This window comes from Anarrhichthys ocellatus, unplaced genomic scaffold (genome assembly GCF_004355925.1).
Source record: "Anarrhichthys ocellatus isolate YVR2014 unplaced genomic scaffold, GSC_Weel_1.0 scaffold64, whole genome shotgun sequence".
Taxonomy (NCBI): domain Eukaryota; kingdom Metazoa; phylum Chordata; class Actinopteri; order Perciformes; family Anarhichadidae; genus Anarrhichthys; species Anarrhichthys ocellatus.
The window spans coordinates 3,058,290-3,068,973 of NW_022280094.1; the positions used below are offsets into that span (position 1 = coordinate 3,058,290).

At 41.0% G+C, this 10,684-nt stretch overlaps 1 protein-coding gene across 4 annotated transcripts in view; it reads left to right on the forward strand.

Moving 5' to 3' along the window:
• Positions 1 to 10,684, forward strand: part of LOC116397212 (seizure protein 6 homolog) — a 249,613-nt gene that overhangs the window by 231,503 nt on the left and 7,426 nt on the right. The gene's annotated exons all lie outside the window — the stretch shown is intronic.

Consider the following 10,684-nt stretch of genomic DNA (forward strand, 5'->3'; position numbering starts at 1 on the left):
TCTCTCTCTCTCTCTCTCTCTCTCTCTCTCTCTCTCTCTCTCTCTCTGAAAAGCACCTGTGCTCTTGTTGTACTTTAAAAAGCACTGATTAAAGGCCTCTTCTGCTTTTTGAAAGGAAGTCTGTAGTGGCCATTTGTCGACTAAATCAAACTTAAACAAACAATAATCAAACGCCACTGATGCACCGTGGTCGGTATTCTTACGCAGCGAGAAGAGAGTGGATTGTCCATGCAGGATTCCGATTCCGTCGTGCTGTCTCTCCTGTCCTGTGCAGTGCTGTGCAGAGCTGTGCAGGTAAAAACTATACGGTGCATGCATGTCCTATCTTTCTACTCCTATAGCAACAGGTGCCCACAGTAATTACCCAAAAAATAATATAACTAAACAAATTACTATTAAAGAGAAAAAATAATCTTAATATATCAAATATCTACAATAATTAAACAATACTACTTATAAATGAAATAACAAAATACAATATCAAATTAAAGCTGCGAGCAGCGATGAAAGGGCCCTCGCACCTTCCCGCATCTCGGGGGTACTGGCGGGACGCCGGCAGAAGCGGCCATAAATATCTGCGACCACCAGACAGCGTGCCCACAAGTTAGACATATTTTTAATGCTTGGACTGTGTGACGCTGGAAATTATGTAGTGCAAATATTCCACCAGTTCCTGTATCCACTTTGTGGCGCTAGAGAACATGCAAACATGCATTGTGTTGCTCTACATCAAATATAGATCACATCATGTAAATGTCATATAAATCGGATTCAGTTTGTCACATAACGCTGTCTTCCTGTTGCCAGTAGGTGGCGCTATGACTTTGAGTGAAAATTGGCTTGTAGACATCCTCAGGCCATGACTGTTATCAAATATGGCAAGTTTGGGACATATTTGAGCAAGTCCAGTGGAGTTACATCAGCTTGTTGTTTAATAGCGAATCACCTACAATGGCCGCCACGTCACGGCTACGCCATTCTATCAAACGTAAAGCTTTGAGTAACTTTTAATTGCAAAGGTCTTTAGATTATACTGACCAAATTTGAAAAGGATCTGACAACGTCCCTAGGAGGAGTTCGTTAAAGTATAGCGACTAGAAATCATGGGAAAATTCACACAAAAATCAAAATGGCCGACTTCCCGTTAATTTTAGAGCATGGTCCCAAGACACTTTTTTTTAAGTCTTCATGTGATACATGTGCCTACCAAATTTCATACATGTAGGTCAAACGTAGTGCTGGGGCTGCGATTTTGAATATTTGTCGGGGGCGCTATCGAGGCAATTTGAAAGGGTCAAGCTAAAAAGCCATATGAAATATTCATTTCCATCACTTATGACACCTGTGCAAAGTTCCAAGGCTTGTTGAGCATCCTAAGTCACGTCTGTGCTTATCAGTAGGTGGCGCTATGACTATGAGTTAATATTGGCATGCAGAAGTCCTAAAGCCATGACAGTCAACAAGCATGTCAATTTTGGGACAGTTTTGACAAAGTACAGTTGAGTTACAACAGCTTGATGGATGATGGCGAATCATGTAAAATGGCCATCACGCCATATCCACGTCGTTCGATGAAACATAAAGCTTTTAGTAACTTTTAATCGCTAAGGTCTTTAGATTGTTCTGACCAAATTCTAAGCTGATCGGATTAATTCCCTAGGAGGAGTTTGTAGTACAGCACCTGGAAATGGAAAAAAAACACGAGAAATTCATACAAAATTCAAAATGGCTGACTTCCGATTGGGTTTAGAGCTTAGACCCTTAAGACTTTTTTTTAAGTCTACATGGGATACATCTGCTTACCAAATTTTATACATCTAGGTGAAACGTACTGCGAGGGCTGCATCGTCAAAATATTGTAGGGGGCGCTATTGAGTCGACTTGACACTTTGAAGCATTAAAATCACATTAGATAACTACATTCAGGATTTTGAATGTGTTTGACAATTTTGGTTATGTTTTGAGTATTTTTAGCCCCTCAAAAACACCTTAATTTTTCATGGCGAAGAATGCGTCGCCACGGCAACGGCTTTTCACGAAACAAAAGTTTGAGTAACTTTTTATCACAAAGTTCTTTAGATTGTACTGACCAAATTTGAAGTTGATTCGATTATTTCCCTAGGAGGAGTTCGTTAAAGTGCAGCGCCTGGAAATGACAAAAACGACACTAGAAATTCATATAAAATTCAAAATGGCTGACTTCCGGTTGGGTTTAGAGCATGGCCCCAAGAGACTTTATTTTAAGTCCACATGTGATACATGTGCCTACCAAATTTTGTAAATCTATGTGAAAAACGTACAGCGAGGGGCTGCTTCGTGGGAAATTTTGTAGGGGGCGCTATTGAGCCGATTTGCCACTCTCAACCAATAAAATCATATCATATAACTACATTTTGGGCTTTAAATGTGAATGCCAAGTTTGCTTATGTTTCGAGCATTTCTAGCCTTTCAAAATTACCTTCGTTTTTCACGGCGAAGACTGCGTCGCAACGGCGTAGGACGAAACATCAAAATCTTCATGAACTCGCATTATGAACTTGTTATATTTGTGTGGAACTAATTTGATGTTGATCTGATTTACCTACTAAGAGAAACAAGCCAAAGTATAAAGACTTTAACTGACTGTTACCAGTAGGTGGCGCTATGACTATGATTCAAAATTGGCCTGCAAATGTCTTCAGGACTGGAGTCTAATCAAACATGTGAAATCTGGTAAAGATCTGATGATGTGGAGTCGAGTTACATCAGTTTATTTCTTCATGGCGAAGGATCGAAATTCGCCAAGCCGCCACGTCGCCGCCCTTTGACAACTTCTTACAATCTTCACAATGAAGCATTATCAAGGTCTTAAGGCTTTTCTGACAACATTTGAGAGGGATCTGATTGATCTGTGAGGAGCAGGATGTCAAAGTACAAAACTTACAACTTCCAGTTGCCACTAGGTGGCGCTATTACTATGATTCTAAATTGTCATATAGATGTCTTCCGGGTCAGGATGTTATGACATATGAGAGATTTGGAGCAGATTAGCCAATGTTCGGCCGAGTTACAACAACTTCCCCTTTCGCGGCGAATGGTGTTTTTTTGACGCCACGCCACGGATACATAGTTCGACAACTTTTTGATCTTTGAGTAACTTTTCACTGCCAAGGTCTCAAGAGCATACTAACCGAATCTGAAGTCAATCGGGTCAAATCTCTGGGAGGAGTTCGTTAAAGTATGACGCCTTGAAATGGTCAAAAAACGTCATAAAAGTCAAAATGGCCGACTTCCTGTTTGGTTTTATGAAAAACTCCAAGAGGATTTTTTGTGTGTCTCATCACGTTCCACATACCTACCAAATTTCATACAGCTAGGTGAAACCCAATGTTGGGGCAACTCAATAGGGGGCGCTATCGAGCCAATATTTCATACCGCAGCTGGACACCCCAATCAGACTGCAATTTTTGCAAATTCTGGCTTGCGTGCCGAATTTCAGAAGTTTTCCAGTATCCCAAGCACCTCCTTTTTGCGACAAAACTTGTAAAATAATAAGAATAATAATAAACATACGAAAAACAATAGGTCCTCCGCTCCGACTATGTCGGTGCTCAGGCCCTAATAAGAATAATAATTAAAGCTGCGAGCAGCATTGATTGGGCCCTCGCAACTTCACGCACGTCGAGAGTACTAGCAGGACTCGGTCCATACATTTCTGTGACCGTCATACACTGCATGCACGAGTTAAACGGTATTTCCTGGTACTGGCAGGACTCTGGGTGACGCGGCCATGAATTTCTGTGACCATCACACTCTGCGTGCACGAGTGAGATATTTCCTGCGTAGACCAGCAGTGTAGCAAGATCATGTTGCCAGGTCTTAAGCCTCAAATGTTTTGAGTGTACCTCCGATACAATCATAAATGTAAGCCTTTAAAGATCATTAAGAAAATGAATGTGCATGAATGTGCTTCAGTGTTTGTAACATAACAGACTGTCAGTTTACTGGGATGGGGTTCAACTCCCTGCAGTGTCCTGCTGATTGTATTTGGACTTACATGAAAGTTAACAAAACAGTAGTGCCATTTGCTGTTACTTGAACACTTTAATTTAACACTGTTTTCATTTTAAGTTCTTCTGTAACTTTAGATTGTAGTGTGAAGCATTCATTGTAACGTTGAATCTAATTGTCATGAAGAAGCTCTGGACAGATCATTTATACTAATGCCCACTGACATGGTTTGAAAATCCACTGTTATCTAACTTTTGCTCTCCAAGGATCTTAGTTTGCACATATTTAGATCAGAGAAGTCTTTTTCTCATGGTGTGCCCACAAACCCTTTCAATAAGTTCAGTGTTTGGGCCGCTGTAATTATAGAATCCTGCTTACAGCCATGGTCATCAGTAGGTGGCGCTATGACTATGAGTTAATATTGGCATGCAGAAGTCCTAAAATCATGACCGTAATCAAGCATGTCAAGTTTGGGAGAGTTTTGACAAAGTACAGTCGAGTTACAACAGCTTGATGGATGATGGTGAACCATGTAAAATGGCTGCCACACCACGTCCATGTTGTTCAATGAAACCTCAAGCTTTTGGTAACTTTTAATCGCTAAGGTCTTTAGATTGTTCTTAACAAATTTGAAATTGATTCGATTATTTCCCTAGGAGGAGTTCGTTAAAGTAAAGTGCCTGGAAATGACAAAAACGACACTAGAAATTCATACAAAATTCAAAATGGCTGACTTCCGGTTGGGTTTAGAGCATGGTCCCAAGAGACTTTATTTTAAGTCCACATGTGATACATGTGCCTACCAAATTTTATAAATCTATGTGAAACGTACAGAGAGGGCTGCTTCGTCGAAATTTTGTAGGGGGCACTATTGAGCCGATTTGACACTCTGAACCAATAAAATCATATTCTATAACTACATTTCGGGCTTGTAATCTGCTTGCCAAGTTTGCTTATGTTTCGAGCATTTCTAGCCTCTCAAAAACACCTTAATTTTTCATGGTGAAGAATGCGTCGCCACAGCAACAGCTTTTCATGAAACAACAAGCTTTGAGTAACTTTTCATCACAAAGGTCTTTAGACTATACCGACCAAATTTGAAGTTGATCTGATTAATTCCCTAGGAGGAGTTCGTTAAAGTGCAGCACCTGGAAATGACAAAAACGACACTAGAAATTCATCTAAAATTCAAAATGGCTGACTTCCGGTTGGGTTTAGAGCATGGCCCCAGAGACTTTTATTTAAGTCCGTATGTGATACATGTTCCTACCAAATCTCATACATCTAGGTCAAACATACTGCGAGGGCTGCTTTGTCGAAATTTTGTAGGGGGCGCTATTGAGCCGATTTGCCACTCTCAACCAATAAAATCATATTCTATAACTACATTTCGGGCTTGTAATCTGCTTGCCAAGTTTGCTTATGTTTCGAGCATTTTTAGCCTCTCAAAATTACCTTCGTTTTTCACGGCGAAGACTGCATGGCAACGGCGTTGGACGAAACATCAAAAGCTTCATGAACTGGTATTATGAACTTCTTACATTTGTGTGGAAGTAATTTGATATTGATTTGATTTACCTACTAAGAGAAACAAGCCAAAGTATAAAGACTTTAACTTCCTGTTACCAGTAGGTGGCGCTATGACTATGATTCAAAATTGGCCTACAGATGTCTTCAGGCCTGGAGTCTAATCAAACATGTGAAATATGGTAAAGATCTGATGATGTGGAGTCGAGATGCATCAGTTTATTCGTTCATGGCGAAGGATCGAAATTCGCCGAGCCGCCACGTCGCCGCCCTTCAACAACTTCTTACAATCTTCACAATGAAGCATTATCAAGATCTTAAGGCTTTTCTGACAACATTTGAGAGGGATCTGATTAATCTGTGAGGAGCAGGATGTCAAAGTACACAACTTACAACTTCCGGTTGCCACTAGGTGGCGCTATTACTATGATTCGAAATTGTCATATAGATGTGTTCCGGTTAGCTCGGGCCCTAATAAACAATTGAATAACAATAGGTCCTCCGCTCCGACTACGTCAGTGCTCGGGCCCTAATAATAATAAACAATCGAAAAACAATAGGTCCTCCGCTCCGACTACGTCGGTGCTCGGGCCCTAACTACAAATTTTTCTATATTATGGGTTGAGAAATGTGGTCAACACGTCTTTCTAGTTTACCCTTGTTTTTGTTGTAACTCTGCCGGTTAGCTTGAATTCACTGTCGTACGAGGGATCGTACTAGATTTGTGCTTTGTTTGTTTAGAGTTTTTTGTGAACTTTACAATCGTTGTGCAGAACAAAATAGGCTTAGATAATAAAGGGAAAGTCCTCTGTCCATGGCCCTCCTCAAAGCCGCAAACCGTGCCTTCAAACGCTTCATAGGACTGATAACGCCTGTAATTTCTTATCCATGTTGAACCACTGATAGTCGCATGGTAACCACGGCCGATGTTGTTTGTTTTCTTCTGCAAAAGTATGACATGATGAATAGGAGAAGGACACACCACGTCTGATAAGACCCAATCAACAAGCAAACGTGGATGTTTCTCAAGGGCGTAGGTTTGCATAGGGTCCATAGGGACTAGTCACAACCAAAGTTTGGGAAAGACACAATTGTCCCCACCAATATTTTGTTCATTTTAATTGCCTCAGACACTCAGATCTCCGTGGTCAACTCAGCCGACACTTACATGTTAGTGCACCTATATGCTGAAATTCACGGTAAACGCATTCAAACGGCACAGATCGGGAGCGAGCGAAGGACCGTGAAAGTTAGCGGAAAGATTAACGTGAGACAACATCCGGTTTCTTCAGACAAACATCCGGTTTTCAGAATAAGATGCCAACAAAGTATGACTTACATTCACATTAAGTATAAAACATGCTACCTACATCTCGTGAGTTAAAGGGAAAATACACCTAAATTGTGGGTAAAGTGTCTTTATTCTTTGATCGCTGGGTAACCATCATCACCTCTGAGTTACAGCATTATATTGATGAACAGTAGAGCTGCATTCATATGCTCTGACTGTCATGAAGACAGATATTTAGCTGAAACGTGCTGAAACATTTTATTCCTGTTGCACAGCAGTGGAACGTTTCACATACAGTCACACACTGAGCACAGATAGTGAAGAGATAGAACTGCTACTGTGTAAAGGGAATACTGCTGTTAAAAAGAACCTGATTTGTTTAAAGTGTTTGCAAACCAAATGTTATTGACCTTTTGTTCATATAGCAGTACTTTTAAAATAAAAGTGCGCAATACACTACTTTTGAATTCATTATTGAACTTTGCCATAACAATAAGATTAATCGCGATTAATCGCATTAAAAATTAAAAATTGTAATCGAAGCCCCCCCCCCCCAAATAATTTGGCATTATTGGCTTTTAAAAAAAAAAGAAGAAAAAAAAATATATTTTTATTTTGGTCATGTCATTAAATTAAACTATGTTTCTCACATGGACAAGTTATTTATAACTCTAACATGCTACATATGTGCATGCGTTCTGGTTTGTATGTTTTCTCCCCCTTCAAATTACAATCCAATAGCCTATCATCATACTTAACGATATAAAGTTGACACTGTCAGGTCCATTCTCCATCCATTGTGTGCGGTCCCTTAAAAGAATTAGGATTTGGGAGTGACGCGGATATTCTTTATTTGAGAAAAGTTCATATTTGTGTTGTCAAATTTCACTATGACCCTCAAATGCTGTCTCTTGTGTTATCATATACTGAATGCAAGCAAAAGTACAGAGCAAAATCACACTCTTTCTGATTGAACCAATCTATGAACTGTCTGAAACAATGGATATCCGCGGCCCCAAATGGGCCCCAAAGAAAATTGCCACGTGCTCTGCGCGCAAACATGCTGCTCCCCTTGGGGCTAAGCCCCCCCTTTCTTTGAATCCTAGAAACGCCCCTGATATCAACTAAGACTTTTGTTAGATGGCGGCGGGGGGGACTGCCAGTGTCCCTACCAATGCTGAGACCGAACCTACCCCCTTGATGTTTCTGCCGATCCAGACTAAAATGCAACCACTGAGTTTTTAAACTGAAACGGCCTCAGCAGCGTTTTCAAACATCTCCGTTTTAGTTCAAAAACACCAGAGAAGTGTGGACGCTATTGGCAGAAAAAGCAAAAGTCATACATTTTAAAAAGAAAACGTGTGTGTAGTGTGGTAATATCCTACAAAAACATTTAGGCAATACAACAGCCTTAAAGCCAAAATCAAAGAAAATATGTATTTTTGAATTTGGGGTGAACTATCCCTTTGAAAAAAAACTCAAGCCATTTTCAGGTCCAGCCATTAGCCTTGTCCTGTATCCGTCACTGTACATGTCCCCATTGTTTTTCAAAATCTACTAAAGTCTAAACGACAGTGTCTTCTTACTGTCCAGGCATGGCCCAGATAAAAGAAGCTCTAATTGATAAAAATGTTGATGCACTCATGTGGGTTGTGTTCAGTTCAGCTCCCCAGCTACACTTTTCAACTGGGTTTATAGTAGCCCACACTCTTCCTCTACCTTTCCCTCCATTTCTGCCCATCTGAACTCACAGTAATTTGATTTATGAGCAGCAGTGAGCGATCAGTGGATATTCTGGCTAGCGTTTTGTCTCACAGGTGTTGAATTCAAGCTTATTTTATGAATATTCTTAACCTGCATTGTTAACATCCATGTTTTGGGATCCATGTTTTTCTTGGTGCACTAATGCTACTGATTGTCATTCCGTGGAGTAACATGATACTGTCAACAGGAATGTGCATCACCTAAATGGGTTTATAAAGAATGAAGTCAAAACCTGATGCATTATGTCCACCACCACTTCTGAAGCCAAACCTACTGCTGAGCATAACCTGTTCTGGAGTCCAGTCACAGGGTCAAAATCTAAATGTTCTCCTCTTGGAGGAAAAGCAATCATCGTTTTTTTTAATTTTGTACACATTGCAGCTTTAGGGATTGTTATTTGGGATTCCAGTGTGTGTATTGTGAGTGTGAGCATCTGTGTGTGCTGGGATAAGTTGAAAACTAAACTTGAGGTGGCGGCACACTGTGGTCCAGTTTCCCAGAGAGCGCTCATGGGAATAAACCAAGAACAGAGATTTCCACGGAGAGAAGCATTCTAATCTAGCACAAAGTCTCCTCACTGTCTCAACATATGCCCAGCAGGTGTCTGAGCATGTACATGAAGCTTATCAAGAGCAGCTGTTCACCCAGAGCCCTCTGGGTGAGACATTGTACAGAGATATACAGTTGTGTGAAAAAGTGTTTGCTCCCTTCCTGATTTCTTATTTTTTTGCATGTTTGTCACACTTAAATGTTTCAGATCATCAAACAAATTTAAATAGTAGACCAAGATAACACAAGTAAACACAAAATGCAGTTTTTAAATGAAGGTTTTTATTATTAAGGGGGAAAATCCAAACCTACATGGCCCTGTGTGAAAAAGTGATTGCCCCCTAAACCTAATAACTAGTTGGGCCACCCTTAGCAGCAACAACTGCAATCAAGCGTTTGCGATAACTGGCAATGAGTCTTTTACAGCGCTGTAGAGGAATTTTGGCCCACTCATCTTTGCAGAATTGTTGTAATTCAGCCACATTGGAGGGTTTTCGAGCATGAACCGCCTTTTTAAGGTCATGCCACAGCATCTCAATCGGATTCAGGTCAGGACTTTGACTAGGCCACTCCAAAGTCTTCATTTTGTTTTTCTTAAGCCATTCAGAGGTGGACTTGCTGGTGTGTTTTGGATCAGTGTCCTGCTGCAGAACCCAAGTGCGCTTCAGCTTGAGGTCACGAACAGATGGCCGGACATTCTCCTTCAGGATTTTTTGGTAGACAGCAGAATTCATGGTTCCATTTACCACAGCAAGTCTTCCAGGTCCTGAAGCAGCAAAACAGCCCCAGACCATCACACTACCACCACCATATTTTACTGTTGGTATGATGTTCCTTTTCTGAAATGCCGTGTTACTTTTACGCCAGATGTAATGGGACATACACCTTCCAAAAAGTTCAACTTTTGTCTCGTCAGTCCACAGAGTATTTTCCCAAAAGTCTTGGGGATTATCAAGATGTTTTCTGGCAAAACTGAGACGAGCCTTTATGTTCTTTTTGCTCAGCAGTGGTTTTCGTCTTGGAACTCTGCCATGCAGGCCATTTTTGCCCAGTCTCTTTCTTATGGTGGAGTCATGAACACTGACCTTAATTGAGGCAAGTGAGGCCTGCAGTTCTTTGGATGTTGTTCTGGGGTCTTTTGTGACCTGTTGGATGAGTCGTCGCTGCGCTCTTGGGGTAATTTTGGTCGGCCGGCCACTCCTGGGAAGGTTCACCACTGTTCCATGTTTTCGCCATTTGGGGATAATGGCTCTCACTGTGGTTCGCTGGAGTCCCAAAGCTTTAGAAATGGCTTTGTAACCTTTTCCAGGGTGATAGATCTCAATTACTTTGTTTCTCATTTGTTCCTGAATTTCTTTGGATCGCAGCATGATGTCTAGCTTTTGAGGATCTTTTGGTCTACCTCACTTTGTCAGGCAGGTCCTATTTAAGTGATTTCTTGATTGAGAACAGGTGTGGCAGTAATCAGGCCTGGGTGTGGCTAGAGAAATTGAACTCAGCTTTCCAAAGATGTGATAAACCACAGTTAATTTATGTTTTAACGGGGGGGGGGGGGGGGGGGGG